The 18,135-nt window shown below is 43.6% G+C and overlaps 1 long non-coding RNA gene across 1 annotated transcript in view; it reads right to left on the reverse strand.

Annotated features, from left to right (window-relative positions):
• Positions 1-1,038: 1,038 nt before the first annotated feature.
• Positions 1,039-18,135, reverse strand: part of LOC148131855 (uncharacterized) — a 205,892-nt gene continuing 188,795 nt past the window's right edge. Inside the window, exon 2 of the long non-coding RNA XR_015747433.1 lies at positions 1,039-1,154. This is a non-coding gene — a long non-coding RNA (uncharacterized LOC148131855). The remainder of the gene's footprint in view (positions 1,155-18,135) is intronic.

Consider the following 18,135-nt stretch of genomic DNA (forward strand, 5'->3'; position numbering starts at 1 on the left):
TAATGGGGGGGGGGGGGGTTAAGGCCAGCAAGAAGAAAAACGTTTCAGAGGTAAGCGAAATCAAAATGGTACACTTCTCCATGGTACACACTAATTTTCACCGTAGAAAATTAGGAATTAATGTTTTGTGCAGTGAGTAATCTTGTTTATTTCTGGGTTTACGTTCATTTTATAGTCTTTTTTTTTTTTTTTGTCTTAACCTTTTCTATTTTCTCTTAAGCTTTTAGGTGGAGAGATACAAATGTTACATTGCATCAGGTCACCATACATGAGGTTTTACACTGTTTCCATCTACTCTTGGGAGGAGGGATTTTTCCCCCCTGTTATTTTTCATAGTATATATACCTGATGTACAATAGAACTAAGCCAAGTTAGAGCAGTAGGTCCCCAAACAGTTCAGATTGCAGCCCCTTCCCTAAACAGTCAAACCATTAAGGAAGAAATAGCTTACCCTTCAGACACTAATTCTTGATTTGTGAGGCTGCCTACTTTAGAAGACCAATTCCCTCTGCTATCAAAAGAATTTCTCCGTTGATTTCCCCAAGGAGCTTCTTCCTCTCTGCTCAAATTTCTCTTTGTTTCCTCAGCCCATAAATTTTCATGGCATGTTCTTTTTCTCAAGCTGCTAAATTGCTTTTTTCTTTTAAAGACTCTTAAGTTACTACCTGCAGTGGGGTATTTTTTTTTTTTTTTGGCAGCAGTTTCCTTCTGCACATGTTAAGCTCATCTTTCCTGACTCATCACTATTTTGGGCTTTCTCTATTTTTATACATGTGCCTGTCCTTGCTCCATTCCCCATAGTTTTTTTTTTTGGGGGGGGGGGAATGCATAAGCCTGCTGGATAATAAAGCCCATGTCAGTCAATATACAGGTAGTCCTCAATTTAACGACCACAATTGAGGCCCGAATGGATGTTGCTAAGTGAAAAATGTGTTAAGTAACACAGTTGTTAATCTGGCTTCCTCACTGAAGCCTTGGCTTGTCAGTGTCAGGGCTCTGACAGTTACCCCCATTTAAATCACGAGTCTCGAGCCAAACTTCCAAAACTTCAAAAGGATTTATTGGGAGTTAACATGTCCAGCACTGCCTGGGTGTAGTCGACTCTGAGGCACGTCATTCATTGTCACCCTTGACCCTGGTTTTCCCTCCACCCCCTGGGTGTATCATAATTCATATTCTCCAATGGGACACATCCATAGCCGAGAGTCATGCTCTCCAGTTAGAATTTTGCACAACAGAAACTTCAGTCGCCTAGTTATTATCTATGAAAACATTTATGGAACGCAAGCTGCCCACTGCTCTGCTCTCCCTTTCTGTTGGCAACTCTAAAAAGACCATAGAAATATGAGTTGACAGTCAGAAGGTCGCAAAAGGGTATCACGTGACTTGGACACTGTGGCCGTCATAAATGTGAACCGGTTGTCAAAACATCTGAATTAAATCATGTGACCACGGGGATGCTGTAACAGTCAAGTGTGAAAAATGGCCCTAAGTCACTTTTTTTCAGGGCTTTTCTAACTTCAATCACTAAATGAGCTGTTGTAAGTCAAGGACTCTTGTATTTTTTTGTTCCTCTACAACTGGTATTTGGAGACATGCAATCCTAAACACAGAGAGTTTGAACCCTAGGTAACAAAATGAAATTTAGTGGTGAGAAAAGTAAGGTTTTGTACTTAGGCAAGAAAAGCCAAATGCACAGGTATAGAAAATAGGTGGTACCTGGATCATCAGGAGGTCACAAAAATTGATCACATGATCCCAGGACACTGCAACTGTCATAGATACATGCCAGTTGCCAAGTGGCTGAATTTTAATCATGTGACCATGGAGATGCAGCAACGGTCATAAGCGTGAAAAACAATCACAAGCCTGTTTTTTTCAGCGATGTTGTAATTTCAAACTGTCACTAAATGAATGGTGGTAAGCCAAGGATTGCCTGCAATCAGAAAGCGGATGGGAGACGTTGCTTGCTGATGTTATAACTCAAGGGTCTTCAAACTTGGCGAGTTTAAGACTTGTGGACTTCAACTCCCAGAATTCCTGAGCTAACATGACTGGAAGAGGAATTCTGGGAGTTAAAGTCCGCAAGTCTTAAAGCTGTCAAGTTTGAAGACCTCTGTTTAACTGCTTAAGATGCCTTGGTCCAGGGATATATTTCCAAGCATAACACTGGGCTATAATAGAATAACTTTATTGTCACTTTAAATATACACTAATCGGCATACATTAAAATGAAATTTCATTGCATACAACTCTCAAAGGGTCACCGTGTCCAATATATGCTACATAAACATGACAAAATGAATGAATAATTATGCATATATCCCCCCCACACACACATATATGTGACACAATTAATTGCTCTTTTTGCTTTGGGAATGCCAATGAAACCCTAAGGTTGTCTTTGGAATAAAGATAATTCTAGGGGCAGATCCTATGTTTTCTGGCATGGTGAGTTTAGCCTATATTGACTTAATTTTTTAAAAAAGGTGAGTTAAAGCCTGTGTCAGACCTTCTGCCGCTTAAATCTCTACATAAAAATCATCCTTGGCTCTCATCTGTTGAGAAAGGCATGGTTTCATTAGAAGTCAAATATATTGCAATAGTGTATAGTCAGAACTGAGCATCGCATGGCAAAATGCAACTTTTCCCTCTCTTAGCTATCTCCCATACCCATGTGAACAGTCAGGTTCAGGCAGGACGTTTTCCTAACACTCAGTATGCAGCTAGTATGCCTGGAGACCTTGAAGCAGCATCTCAAAGAGATGCTACACTTACTTTCATTTTCCCCCTTTGCCCAGTTCCCCCATCTCCCCAGTTCATAGCAGTAGTCATCTAATGCAACGACCCCAAAGCTGCTTTTTCAGCAGGCAACTGAAAAACCTTTGAAGACCTTTCGCTTTTCATCCAAGAAGCTTCTTCAGCTCTGACAGGATGGAGGGGAATGGAGACAGCTTGCAGACAGCTGGTCAGACAGCTAGTGAAACACAAGGAAACGTAAGATGGAAGCTGACAGTTTAGCCTACTGGATACGGGGAAGATCAATGGTCTGCTTCAGATCTTGGAAAGAAAGTGTGTCTGGCTTTTGTCTCTTTGAGAGTCGTCTTCTCTGTATTTTTGTCTGTACAGGTAGTCCTCAACTTAAAACAGTTTGCCGTGTAACTGTTCCAAATACAACAGCATTGAAAAAAGTGACCTTGTTCTGACCCAAACTTGGTTCCAAGAGAACAAACACGACAAAGGCAGCAGCACAACCTTTTAATGTTTCATCTACGAATCCTGTTTCTTCACAGATAAAAGGCTGCTTCCAACTAATTACCTCCGACAAGAAAGAGCCTTGCCAAGTTTTGGCAAGGCTGCCAAGAACAACGGATAAAGTTCCTAAACAATAAATCAAAGAGTCTCCAAGCACCAAGTCAGATATTCCTAATGTCCACCAGGCTGGAGTATCAAACTTCTTTGCCTTCTGCAAAGAACTCCCATTTCTCGGCTGACTTTTATCTTCTCAGGGAGGGGCCATTTCCTTCCAACCTTACTCCAGAGTCACCCGTGCTGCCGCAGCTGCTCTTTCCTTCGAGCAGTCCTGTGCGCATGTGCACAGGCTCCTCGGGGACCTCTTCATCACTGCTGCCAGCCTCCACAATCTCTGAAGGCAGCATTCCACTCCCTGATGGTCCTGGCCCCATCCCTGCATCACACGCAGGCCCCTCATCTGAGTCCTCGCTCTCCGAGACCTCAGCCGTCCGCACCTGCTGCCGGCGAACCACATCAGACCTATGACTATTTTTCACACTTATGACCATTGCAGCATCCCCAAGGTCACGTGATTCATAATTGGATGCTTGACAATTGGTTCATATTTATGATGGTTGCAGGGTCCCTGTGGGGGGGCACATATGACCATCTTTTGTGACCTGCCTGACAAAGTCAGTGGCGAAGCCAGATTCACTTAACAACCGTGTTACTAATTTAACAACTGCAGTGAGAACAAATGCAGCAAGAAAAGTCGTAAAATGGGACAAAACTCGATTTAATAGATTTCTCACTTAGCAACATAAATTGTGGGCTCAATTGTGATTGTAAGTCGAGGACTGCCTGTACTTGGAGAAAATGTTCTGAGGATAGCAGGTGAGAAAATGCATACTGAGAGTTATCCTATAACCGTGATGGAGAACCTATGGCACCAATGCCGGAAGTGGCACACAGAGCCATCTCTCCAAGCACACCAGCCGTCGCCCATTGCTCTTCTGGGTTCCGGTGTACGCATGCACACTGGCCAGCTGGTCTTTGCACACACAGGAGCGGCAGAAACTGGAAGAGCAACGGGTGATGACTGCCGTGCCCGGAGAGATGGCTCTATGTGCCACTTTTCCAGTTTCCGGCACTCCAGCGCGCACACACCAGGGAACTGCTCTTCCGGTTTCTGGTGCTCTCCTGCACGTACAAGTGCTCCTGTTTTGCCACTCAGTGCCAGAAAGGCTTGCCAACATTGTCCTATAAGGACTGGTTCACATATTGTACTAACCTGCGTTTTAACCATAGTTGACTAAACCAGAATGGGCTAGGTCAGTACAACGTGCATTTTTATAAGCCACAATGGATAGGTTGGCAAAAACATGTTAAGGCAACACTAAGCAACCTCGGTTAAGTCTTAATATTGTGTGAAGATTCTTTCCCTGTCTCTCTCTCTCTCTCTCTCTCACACACACACGCATGCTTTCTTTTCTAACAGCACAAATTAGAAACCAACACTTCCTTTTTTCTGCTACTCAGAGCTCCAAAATAGTGATCCATGGAGAACATGTCTTCTTCTGGGTGTTTGTGCATTTGGACTCTCCAATCATGGAAAGTCTTTTGATACTGATACATGCTAGACTTCTTAATATCGTGCTAGCAAGTAGAGGCATCTTGCATAACATCTATTTATGCATCCTAAACTGGATCTTAAATGTCTATGGAGATTCTCAAGTCATCCAGGTTGTGGTTGTCCCAAAGGGACTTTTTTCAAGAGGCAACTGGACTTCCTGGTTTTTTCTTTGAAGACGTGTTGCTTCTCATCCAGTCAGAGCTGAAGAAGCTTCCTGGATGAGAAGTGAAACATCTTCAAAGAAAAAACAAAGTCCAGTTGCCTCTTGGGGAAAAAAAGCACCTTTGGGATAAACTGGATCTTCTAAATATGAAGGTACAACTTTGAGCTTCCATCACCCAAATTTCTGATTCTCAACAGAGGCTGGAGTGAAAATCAACATGTTTATTCCCTAGACAGACCAAATAATATATGGGGAATGCTGATTCAGTGCCCAGATCAAAGCTTTCAATTTAAAAGGACACTTTTCCAAATCAAACCAGAAGTGAATTCCAGAACTCTCCTTTTTTTCCCTGTAACTCAGCCATTAATAGATAAAACCACGGTATCACAATCTAGGGTGCCACTGAAATGGGTAATGCAGTAGCAATACGGCCCTCAAGTTATGTTAATTTTGGAGGAAGAGTTTTTTCATTTAGGCTGGGTTTGCTTGATAGCCTGGTTGTATCCCAGTGGGTTATATCAACTGGATCATGTGATAAACTCATAATTGGCAAGTGAATATCTTTAACTGCTGAATTAAATTGTTTTGGTTCATTGAATACACTGATCCATTACCAAATAGTTATCTCCAGTTAAATAACTGTATTGTAAGCATCAGTAAATCTGGCTTAATTGAAAAATATGTCAGTTAATTTAACCATGGCTGTGAAAAGTCCAGCTATTGCCTTAGACTCAAGGGTCTTCAAACTTGGCAAGTTTAAGACTTGTGGACTTCAACTCCCAGAATTCCTGACCTAACATGACTGGAGGAGGAATTCTGGGAATTGAAGTCCACAAGTCTTAAAGCTGTCATGTTTGAAGACCCCTGCCTTAGAGTAATTTCTCATTGGGGGCTCATCTGTAGTTTTGGTCTTGTCTTACAACATCCTACTAACCATTTTGTTGAAGATATGAACATCAACCTCCCCTTTACTCACCACAAAAGAATCTCCAGCTTCCTTTTCTTTCCATGCTTCCAAAGTGGTGTTTTACAGCAGTGGTCCCCAACCTTTTTTATGCCGCGGCCCGGTACCGGCATCAGCTGGGCGCCGCCATCTTGTTTTGATGAAAAGTGCTTCCGTGAGCTTTCCGGTGAAACCTCACCGGAAGCACTTTCATCAAAACAGATGAAAGTGAGCTTTCTGGGTAGAAATGGCTTCCCGGAAAGCTCATGAGCTTTTATGAAAAGGCCCGTGAGCTTTCCCGAAAAGCTCACCGGAAGCACTTTTTCATCAAAAAAAGATGGCGGCGCCCAGCAAACCAGCGGCCCGGTAGGATTTGTTCCATGGACTGGTACCGGTCCGCGGACCGGTGGTTGGGGACCCCTGTTTTACAGCTCTTCACGTAAGTTGTGCTGTCCAGTTTGTCTGAAATACAACATGCTGAACTAGAGGCCCCTTTGAAGAAGGATCGTAGCTCATGTGGTTAAGATGCAGGGTTGGAAGTTAGCAAGGCCATATTCAAGGCCTGAGTGCTGCTGTGGGGTGGGGTGAGCTCCTATCCTTCGCTCCAGCCGAGGCCATAAAAGGAGCTGTGATGACCCAGGGTGGGATACAAAATAAACACAGTCACAAAAAAAAAAAACAGGTGAAGCCCCTTTTATTCCTTCACTTTGCTTCCAAGCTCCAAATATCCTTGACTGGAGACAAAAAACTCCCACACAAGAAGTTACAAGAAGGAGGAAATGCCGTTTAAACTAAAAATGCTGTTTAAATTATAAAGAGTAAAAAAACAACACAAACAGGTAAGATAAGGGCTTGAAAACTTCCACAGATATCAGAATACACTGGGAAGGATGCCAAAGTCAGAGAGGAACCATAAACTAGAGATATTTCCACACTTTGTTTTCAGCACTCGCCAGTACGCAAGGTCCGTCCTCTTATTCAGTTGTCACAGCTGCAGCCCATGAAGAGGATCAAGGCCCTCTCCTCCCCAGTAGACCACGTCTCCCCCTTAGCCTCTCCTCCCTGCGTGCCCTAGGATGGGGAGGGGATGGGCCTGGGTCCTCCTCTGACTGCCCAGCTGGCCTCTGTCTTTTCCCAGCCTCCTCCACAACCTCCGGAGCCACACTTCCACTCTCTGTCAGCTGTTCCTCCTCTCCCTCAGAGTCAGTCTTCACCAGAAGCATGACAGGAGCCCCCAACTGGGCATTCCCTGGGCAACAGTAATGTCACCAGCTAATCCATTCAACCCAGATGTACCTCAGTGCTTCTGACAAGAGTGCCATGTGATAATCTTTGTTCCCAGTAGCTACCTGAACCTGCCAACCCTCTGGCTCCTGGCCAACGACTTTCAGGGCCATTTGTTTCTGGGAAGTGAGAAAACTGGGTTTTTCTACTGGGTCACAAGGCTATTTCTTCCATTCTCTGACCAACCCTGAAAGTCAGGAGAAGGAAGAGGAGGATCTTTTGAGTGGCAGTCCTGGCACCTGTGGATCTGCTGCTGCTAGTGACTGGCACCTGTGGAAAGGGAACTTCATGAGGACAGTGGTGACACCCAAGCAGGAAAAGCCCAAAGGGAACATCAGGCCAGCCATAAAACAAACTTGCATAGGAAAAGAGATTTAATAAAAGGTATTGAAAGAAGCCCCCTAGACAAAAGCCAAGTAATTAAGAAAGCTAGGGAAACAAGAAAAAGAAATCCCTTACAAACAACAGGTCATGCCAAATCAGCAAAACAAATAGACAAAAGACACAAAATAAATTCCATAGGAAGCAGACAGGAGATTGCCACAAAACAAATATAAGAAAACATTAGGACGAAACTGATAATCCAATCAAAGCACCCCACGGAGTTTACCCTCCGGCGGAAATGAAGACAACCCCTGACAGGATTTAAAACATTAAGAAATACAAACACAAGCACTCACACACAAAAGGAGAAAAAAGGTATAAAAATCAGGGGTTTATTATACAAAGCTAGCTAGCCCCAGGAACGCAGACTTCTTGCTATCTCTCACCTTCCTGAAAAATAAAAAGAACCAGCTTTCAAGCAGTTGTCTGTATCCTTGCACTGGAGCTCTCCCAGCAGGAAAATCAAATCCTCAGAAGAAAGGCATTTTGCCAGCCTTTCAACACACCAAAGGAGGCGTTTTCCGTCCTGTCTCATTTGTGGTGGAATCCGATTGTGAGGAGGAGGTGGGGGCGTGGGTCTTTTCCAAGGTGCTAAGAGGCAAATCAGTCTTGTCCTTGGTATGCAGAAGGAATCCTCCCTAAACCTTCACATATCTGATAATTTTGCAAAATGTGCTTTAGTCTGGCAAGATTCCTGCCTAGGAGTGAGCAGCAGTGAAGAAACTACTCAGCAATTCGAGGTGTGGTTCTTGATTCCTTGTGCCTGACCCATTGCCTCTTTTGCAGACAGCAATAGTATATTCTCTCTCCCTCTCCCTCTCTCTCTCACACACAAAAATCCCATCTGCTTAGTTGTAAGAGTTGAAATTGAGGTCAGCGCTTCTTTAACCTGGCACAGTTTCTTGCCAGTTCCCACTCTGGATGACAGTGACATTTTTACTGCTGAGGTTCAAAAGAGCCCTGAATTTTGCACTCAAGATCCTTCAGATCAGAGGAAAAAGGAAAATAAAAAGCTTTCGTTATCTTGCCCCTGTGTGGCTTTCACCCAGGCACCAAGGCCTCGGTTGTTCCATGTTAACATCCCTTTTGGTTATACTCTAAAAACAAAATCAAAGCAAATTATAACATTGGGATAAGGGAACTTTTCTTCCCTGAAATAAACCTTAATATCACAGGAAGTAAGGTCACATAATTAGAAATTTGGATGTCTTTTTTGTTGTCATTCCCTACCCTATACCTCCAGCTGTACGTAGCATTGACACAGCTGGAGGATGGCTAAAACGATGGAGATCAAAGGATCTGTTCTGATTTCTTTTTTTTAACTAGGGCATTTTGGCCTAAACAAGCACACATGGAGAGCTAGTTCTTAATCTCTATCATATTGGTTTTCAGCCTGTAATATTTTATTGAACATTATGCTTTATCTGTTGCATACACTTTGAGCCAGTCGGTCTCTCTCTCATTTGACACAACTTATAGATTAACTGCACCTCCTGTGCCCGCTACAGAAGCCCAGGTTACAGTTGCCAGATTCAGTAAAAATAAAAATGACTGCCACTCCGGATCCGGATAACACTGAAGCTAAGTCTTTCGTTATACATAATGTAGATTAAGATGGCATTATCCACACATTTGGTCACTTCCTGACTGCCATCTGCTCCATTCACCAGTCTCTCCGGAGCAGTTTGCCACAAGCTGCGTGTTAAAAGCAAGTAATATAAATCCTCTCCTTGATCTGTTGAAAACTCTTAAAAACTGAACTCTTTTGCAGGGGGCTTACAATGTTGACCTGGATGTGGCCATCTTTATGATCATGTTAATGCTATTATATTGGGACAAGATATTCCATTGCTAAACAAGGCTGTTGTTGAGTTGTGCCCCGGTGTTTTGACCTTTTTTCGGCTACAGTTGTTAAGCGAATCACTGCAGTGGTAAATGAATGATTTAGTTGTTAAACAAATCCGCTTCCCCCGTTGACTTTGATAGATTATTCTGCTTGAGGCTGGACTAGCAGACTTCCAAGGTCCCTTCTAGTTGTAGTCTATTCTATTCAAATGGTGATCACATGACTTTCGGATGCTGCAAGCATCGTAAATACATCACAGGTGGGTATTCGGCAGGTTCTGCCCAGTTCTGGAGAACCGGTAGCAGAAAATTTGAGTAGTTTGGAGAACCCACAAATCCCACCTCTGACTGGCCCTGCCCCCATCTATTCTCTGCCTCCTGAGTTCCGGCTGATCGGCTGAGTCTTCTTTTGTTGCCCTGCACAGGAGAACGGAGCTGAAAAGCAGGTTAGTGGGGTGCGGAGCACTGGTGGGATTCAAATATTTTTACCACCGGTTCGGTGGGCGTGGCTTGGTGGTCGTGCTTTGTGCACGTGCACACACTTTGCTCTGCGCGTGCCAAATGCACACTTTACGCAGGCGCGGAGGCATTCTACCTGACCTCCTGCAAGCCTGCACGATCTCAGTTGCTTCAGCAGCTGCCGCGCGGCACTCTTCTGTGCTGCGCAAAGCAGCTGTGCTTCAAATTCAGGGGATAAAGGTGAGTATGGGAGGCCAGGCGGACAGTTGAACCCAACATCAGAGTGGTGGTTCAGTCTCTGCTGGTCATCGCTGCTACCAGCTCGACAGAACCGGGCCAAACCGTTAGAATACCACCACTGGTGTGGAGGGAATGGGGATTTTAGAATATCCTTCCCCTGCCACGCCCACCGGGCCACACCCACCAAGCCACACCACGTCCACCAAGCCATGCTCACAGAACCGGTAGTAAAAAATTTTTGAATCCCACTACTGAAGTACATGCTGAATTTTGCAAATGCACGTGGCTGAGTTTCAATCACATGACTATGGGGATGTTGCGAGCATTTTAAGTGTGAGGACCAGTTGTCAGTCACTTTCTTCCAATGCCACTTATAACTTTGAATGATTGCTAAATGAATGGCTGTAAATTGAGGAATACATGCAGTTGCTGTAAAAATCCATCGTGGGTTTAGTCATCCTTTCCCTCAAATTTGGACCAAGCATCTCATCCACAGCATTTTTCTTTTAAAAAGCAGCTGATGTAGCAGCTTGAAATGTGTGACCACTGAGTCAAAAGTGACAATATCGTGGAAATACACAACCCATCTTGGAGCAGACAAGTGCCATGTGAAAGATAGCAATAGCACTTAGACTTAGTGTTGTGGTCTGTCAGTGGCCTGTGGAGCTGGCAGCAGAGTTGGATAGTGGGGAGGAACATGGGCCACTCCTGGAGCCTGAGGAAGGCTCGGACGAGAGATCTGCATCCGACGCAGAGATGCGGCCTGGCCATCTGAGAGTTATGTGCTGACTCCGGAGCCTCCAGAGTCTGACATCAGCAAGGCAGAAGAACAGGGGGAGCTGGCTTCTAGTGTGCATTTGCACAGAGCTGCCAGAAGGCAAGAACAGTTAAGACAAAAGGGGTGACTCGGGAGTAAGGTAGACATAAAGGAGGAACAAAGGGACATGAGCCTTTGCAGGAAGCAACTTTGTTCATTCTGGTCAGTTTAAAATCTGTGTTGACTTTGTGCTCCGTTTGGCCTTGTACAGCTAATTAGCAATTTAGTTATTGGCAGCATTTCAAGGGAGATAAAGGTGGGTGCTTATCAGCCTTATCCCGAAAGATTGTAGTAAACTTCTGTTGGACTATTCATAAACTGTTTGGGACTCATTATGGGCTGTGAATGCATATAATTCACAGCTGTTGAAATAATAATAAAAAAGACTTTTGGGAATAGCATGTGATTGTTACTGTCTCAGGAAGCCTTGGTCAGAACACTTATATATCGCTTCACAGTGCTTTACAGCCCACTCTAAGTGATTTACAGCAGGGGTCCCCAAGCACCGGGCCCTGGACCGGTACCGGTCCATGGAACATTTTCTACCGGGCTGCCGGTTTGCTGGGTGCCGCCATCTTGTTTCAATGAGAAAGTGCTTCCGGGTGAGCTTTTCCGGTTGGAAAGCGGCGTTTGGGTCCTGAAGGAATCCTCGCGCCTTAGTTTCATCGAAGGGGGGGCGGCTTCAAACGAAACTAAGGCGCGAGGATTCTTTCAGCACCCAAGGCAAGCCGAGACGAGCGACCGTCCCGAAGCCGTCCCGAAGCCCATCGACAAAGGTACAAAGGAGGAGTTGAAGGTGGCGGGGAGAAGCGGGGGACAGCTGGCTGGCCAGTCGCTCGGCTCGCCTTGCCTTGTCATGCGTACTGATGCCGGTACTGGGCCGTGGATCATTTTGTGATGCCGGTACCGGGCCATGGCACAAAAAAGGTTGGGGGCCACTGATTTACAGAGTCCGTCTATTGCCCCCAAACAACCTGGGTCCTCATTTTACTTGGGAAGGATGGAAAGCTGAGTCAACTTTGAATCGGTCCACTGCACCATCTTTTATTAATCCAAACTTAATATTTCTTGCAACTATACAACAATATCCATAGTTAACATGATATGATACATTATTTTACAAAGTGGCAGCATTGTAAAGTTTTAAACTGTAAATGTTTTTAATTCATTTATTTATATCTTGACTTTGTTTATTGTTTGCACACATAACTCAAAACACACTTGATACTCCCTCCTCCTCCTATTTTCCCCACAACAACAACCCTGTGAGGTGGATTGGGTTGAGAGACAGTGTATGGACCAAGGTCACCCAACTGGCTTTTGTGGCTCAGGTGGAATTTGAACTCATGGTCTCTCCCATTTTCTAGCTTGGTGCTTGAACCACTAGACCAGATTGGCATCTTTCCCTCCATACGAACAATGCCATACTGCAAGGGAAACATCTCTGGTTCATTCCCCAAAGGCTCTAAGAGATGCTTTAAATGTTTTAATTCACAATCAACTGCTCAGAGGGAGGCTCAACACTAAAAGGGCAGGTTAGAAAATTTTTATTTCGCTCAGAAACGGGTTACACACATTTCAGAAGTTGCGATGTGTCAGCTGTGGGAGCGAAACAAGAGGTCAGATCAATGAAAGCCAGCTCTCACCGAGATTTTTGTATTCGAAAGCAAGCTGACATTGGGGGCATTTATGTACTTTACCTCTGAATAATTTAGGCACCCAGCAATGCCCATTTTGTTCCTCTGCGCTCTTAAAAGCACTCAGGATGTGCATCCATTTGGCCTCCTTCCAGAACGTAGCTTTTGATGGCTATCATTTGTTCTGCTTGAAGGTTGGTTTTCATTATGGCTGGAATTTGATCCTCTCTAAAATGGATTCACATGCCATCTTTAGAGCTTGCACATGAGAAAGAGTGACGTGTAGACCTTCTACTGATGCACTTAAGCAATGTTTGTTTCTAGGCATAATGGGTTTAACCAGACTACACGGTATCATTATAAGGATTATTTGCTTTTTCACTGTACTGAAAGCTCTCCTCTTTATTTTACTGAGTGAGTGCCAGACTTTTGCCTTCAAGATCCGTCTTGAAGGAGCCATCCAAATTTTTATTTAAATATCTTCTGCTGTCTCTGGTTTTAAAAAAAGGAGATAGCTTAGCTGTGTATTATATGGGGAAGGCAAAAGAAGACAGGAGTTGTACAATTTAAATGCAATTTGGAAGGGGGATTTTTTAAGGCACAACATTCAAAGGTAGAGGAGTTTTACGGATTAGCATCTCACATGAGGAAAGACATACATTCCTCCGAATTATTTAAAATGGTGTTTCTCAGTGTTGGCAGTTTTAAGATGTGTGGACTTCAATTCCCAGAATTCCCCAGCCAACACTGGAGAATTCTGGGAGTTGAAGTCCACATATATTTAAATAATAAGGGTTAGAAACACTGGTTTGGAAAATGGATGGAGCTGCTCAATTCAATGATAACTATAAGCAGTGTACTTCACATTTAAAAAAAAAAAAGTAGTACAGATAGTCCTCGACTTACAACAGTTCATTTAGTGACCATTCAAAGTTACAATGGTACTGAAAAAAGGGTCTTATGACAATTTTTCACAGTTACAACCATTGCAGCATTCCCCATAATCATGTGATCAAAATTCAGATGCTGGGCAACTGGTTCATACTTATGACCACTGCTGTTTCCCAAGGTCATGTGATCAACTCTTGCAACCGTTTGTCAAAGTCAATGAGGAAGCCAGATTCCCTTAACAAGTGGGTTACAAAACTTATCAGCTGCAGTGATTCACTTGACAACTGTGGCAAGAAAGGTCGTAAAATGGGGCAAAACTCACCTATCAAATGTCTCACTTAACAACAGAAAGTTTGGGCTCAAATATGGTTGTAACTCAAGGACTACCTGTAATAACATTACAATAACAACCAAAAATGAGAAGCAAAAGCTGTGACATCACAGGGGCCTTCAAATTGTGCCTTGGTTCTGATTGCAAATAACCACCCTCCCCCCTACAGAACCAATGGTACCAAATCTCCAGTTCCATGTTCAGAGATGCCCCAGTTCACGCCTGTTCCAGGATGCCATAAAGTGCAGACACTGGGAAAGGACTTTGACATGATCACCTGGTTTGTTTAGGCTGAAGATATGCATCTGGTTATCGTTAATCTAGTTAAAGAAGGGACTTAATTCTGCCTGGAGGAAGAAGTGGAAGCGGGAAAACAATTGCACAGCCATGGCAAGATAGAAAACGTGCAAAAGAGACCCCCCCCAGAGCAGCCCTCAGTGACTTCGTTGTCCTTAAATGGGGCTGTTGTGAATTTGGACGGGTTTTTTTAGCACTAATATATCCCATAACAATAACATAGAATTCCTGGAATCCATTTCTTGACTCAGCCTACCTTGAGAACTGATAACACTGGTGATACTTTAAGCAATACCAACCGATGACCTCACTCAGCAACTTCATATGGATTTAAAGCGGAGAGTGTAGAACCCTCAGATACCCGAGATTGGCGCCAATGCTGAAAACCCGAGGCTGTATCTGCATAACCATTCTGTCTTCCCTTCCCCTTCCTTCTGATTATCGGACACCAATATGTGTGTGTGTGTGTGTGTGTTTTCTTAAGTTTTCGTGGGTATTTATATGTATGGTATTCAGCTCTGTTCGGGTATTTTCCCACATCATTATAGTTGTGCTTTTAAAGTTGTAGCGACGTTTCGGCAGAATCTCATCTGCCATCATCAGGCTTCTGTATAGTGTTTGTCTGTGAGTCAGACTTCCACACCATTTCTGTTTTAAATTTGGTGCTAGCCTACTGCTGTGCCAGAATGGTTTTTTCTTCATCCTGATTGGTTGGGAGTCTTGATCTGTGTTTATTGGTCTTGGAGTTTTCTGTGTTCTGCTTGATTGGTGTTTCTAATATCTTCTGTTTGTTTTGTAGCATTTTTTTGTCTTGATTGGCTGGCAACATTGTGTTTCCTGTATTGGAGGCTTTTAGTGCGGCTTGGCTCCGAGTAAACAGACAGATATCATTTATTAGGAAGCTAGGTTTCATCTGGGTGCCTGGTAGGGGTGTGTTTGAGATGGAGGTATCAGGGGGGATCTGTTTGTGCCCAGGTGTTTGCCTGGCTTGTGGTGTGGAGATTTTTTTTGTTTGAGAGTGCAGGCTTCCAAATGATTGACAGTCTGGTGGAATCATCTCTTCTATTCATGCTTTCAGGTCTTTTTTCAATCTCTATGGCTTCTCTGATAATTCTGTAGCTGGGGTTTTCTATTGTGGCTAGGGTTTTGGTGCCATTGAAGTCCCTCTCTGAGTTTCTACTATTCTTTTTAGGGGAAATGTTTCTGCCTTTTTTTGTATATCCTAAAATATTTCATTTTCCTAGGAGAAGAGGTGGGTTTTAACTTCCAACAGATTATTCTAGAAAACACAAGTGATTTATTCTCACAGCATACCAACACCATTTTTTTCTCCTTCTGTTCAATTTTATCCGATTCTTGAAGATGGTGTCATTGAGGGAATGGGATGGCCTGGAAGAGGGACAAGCTGTAGGTTCCTGAAAGTCTACGGATGAAAGTCTTGCAACGAAGCCATGATGCTAAGCAAGCAGGCCACTTCGGGTTCCTAAAAACCTTACACCTGACCAAACGACAATTCTGGTGGCCAGGCATGAAAAAGGACATAGAGAACTATGTAAAAAGTAGCATTGTGTGACTCATTGGTGGGATTCAATTTTTTTTACTACCGGTTCTGTGGGCATGGCTTGGTGGGCATGGCAGGGGAAGGATACTGTAAAATCTCCATTCCCTCCCCACCCCACTAGCCTGCTTTCCAGCTCTGTTCTCCTGTGCAGGGCAACCAAAGAAGACCCAGCCAATCAGCTGGGACTCGGGAGGCAGAGAATAGATGGAGACGGGGCCAGTCAGAGGTGGGATTTGCCGGTTCTCTGAACTCCTCAAAATTTCTGCTACCGGTTCTCCAGAACTGGTCAGAACCTGGTGAATACCACCTCTGCTGTATTTCCATGAAATGGAGACCAGGGAAGATCTCGGGATTGTTACAGCAAGTGGCTGAGCCAACTCAGCCTTGGGGAAAAATAACTATGGACTTCACAGTAGAACTCCCAGAAAGTGGGGGGAATACTGTTGAAAGGCTGACAAAATGCCTTTCTTCTGAGGATTCGATTTTCCCGCTGGGAGAGCTCTGGTGCAAGGATACAGACAACTGCTTGAAAGCTGGATCTTTTTATTTTTCAGGAAGGCAAGAGATAGCAAGAAGTCTGCATTCCTGGGCTAGCTAGCTTTGTATGATAAGTCCCCTGATTTTTGTACCCTTTTTTCTCATTTTGTGTGTGTGTGCTTGTGTTTGTATTTCTTAATGTTTTAAATCCTGTCAGGGGTTGTCTTCATTTCTGCCGGAGGGTAAACTCCGTGGGGTGCAGAAGGCAAACTTTGCGGGGTGGTTTGATTGGATTATCGGTTTCGTCCTAATCTTTTTTTTGCTTAATGGTTTCTTATATTTGTTTTGTGGCAATCTCCTGTCTGTCTCCTTTGCAATATATTTTGTGTCTTTTGTTTGTTTGTTTTGCTGATTTGGCATGTCTTGTGTTTGTAAGGGTTTTCTTTTCTTGTTTCCCTAGCTTTCTTAATTACTTAGCTTTTGTCTAGGGGGCTTCTTTCAATACCTTTTATTAAATTTCTTTTCCTATGCAAGTTTGTTTTATGGCTGGCCTGATGTTCCCCTCGGGCTTTTCCTGCGTGGATATCACCACTGTCCTCATGAAATTCCCTTTCCACAATACTATAATCTGGACTGTAGTTGATTTGTTCTCTAAGCAAGCTTACTTTGTAGCCTGCCCGAGCCTCCCGTCAGCCCAGCGCCCTACATTAAGACTTGTAGGAAGTTAGCACCCACCCCTCTCCTAGAAAAATGAAATATCCTGGGAAATATTAAAAAGGCCAAATATTTCCTCTAAAGAGTAGAAACTCTGAAGCAGAAACTCACCTCAGAAGTAGAAGCTCACCCCCACCTTTGTTAATGGGTGGGCCATTAAGGCCTGGGCCAGAATACTTTATAGAACAAGGATCCGCAGGTAAAACTATAGCAATTGCCAAAAGCCCTTTTCAGTGCATCATCACCCAGCAAGGCTCAACCAAGCCTGGAACTCAGGACAGCCTACAGAGTTGCCCCTGCATGGCCTCATGGGAGTCTGACAACCAATTAGAAACAAGCTCCAATTCAAATCCCAACAAAGGTTATAAAACCCAGGCACTCTCAGCACCTAAGCCCTTCTTTCTTGATCTCTTCTTTCACCTTGAAGCATGTGATCATCCTTTTCACTCTGGAGCTTCAAGCCATGTGTTCCTCCTGTCCACCATTAAACCTTCCAAACAGCCTCCAGTGTCTTTTTCCCCACTTGGAACTGAACCCAGAAGGATATTTCTTCCAACATACTGAACAAGTCCCTGTAGTTTTCTTGACAACGTTTATCAGAAGTGGTTGTTAAGCCTGGATTCCCCAACGGGTGTTAAGGAAAACAAACTAAACAGAATGTGCAGCGAAGTCAGATAGGAAGACAGGTAAATGTGTGAGATAAGTTTTCTAGTTAACACGCAGTAAAAATACAGATACGCTTGTGCTACCAAAATTATAGTTTATTCCATTTAGAATTATAGCATAGTCATTATAAACAGTCCATTAGTCATATACCAAATTCAGTCAAGTCTTGTCGAGGATACTCTAATTGCAAAGTCCGTGTCAAATAGCCAGTGTCAGTACACATATAATAAATCTGTCCAAAACTTATCTTCTCTCCGTTGAGAAATATCTTTAAAGTAATCCAACACTTCTTCTCCTCCCCGATCCAGCAAGAATGCAGTCTTCAATAAGCCAGCCAGTAATTAGGGATCAGTAAGCCAGAGAGTGCCTTGCTGCTTATATAGTACTTTTACAGCTGCACCCTTAATTACATTTCTTTAGCTTAAAGTCACATACACTTTATCTGACAAACCATGATTCATCATTTTATTATCTTTACCCAAAACAGTTAGGGTAAAACAATGTTATCCCTAACATTCTCCCCTTTTGGGTAATAATAATAAATATTACAATAATATAA

Source organism: Notechis scutatus, chromosome 2 (genome assembly GCF_049901735.1).
Source record: "Notechis scutatus isolate UNSWTSFEM ecotype Mainland chromosome 2, rNotScu1.2, whole genome shotgun sequence".
Lineage (NCBI taxonomy): Eukaryota > Metazoa > Chordata > Lepidosauria > Squamata > Elapidae > Notechis > Notechis scutatus.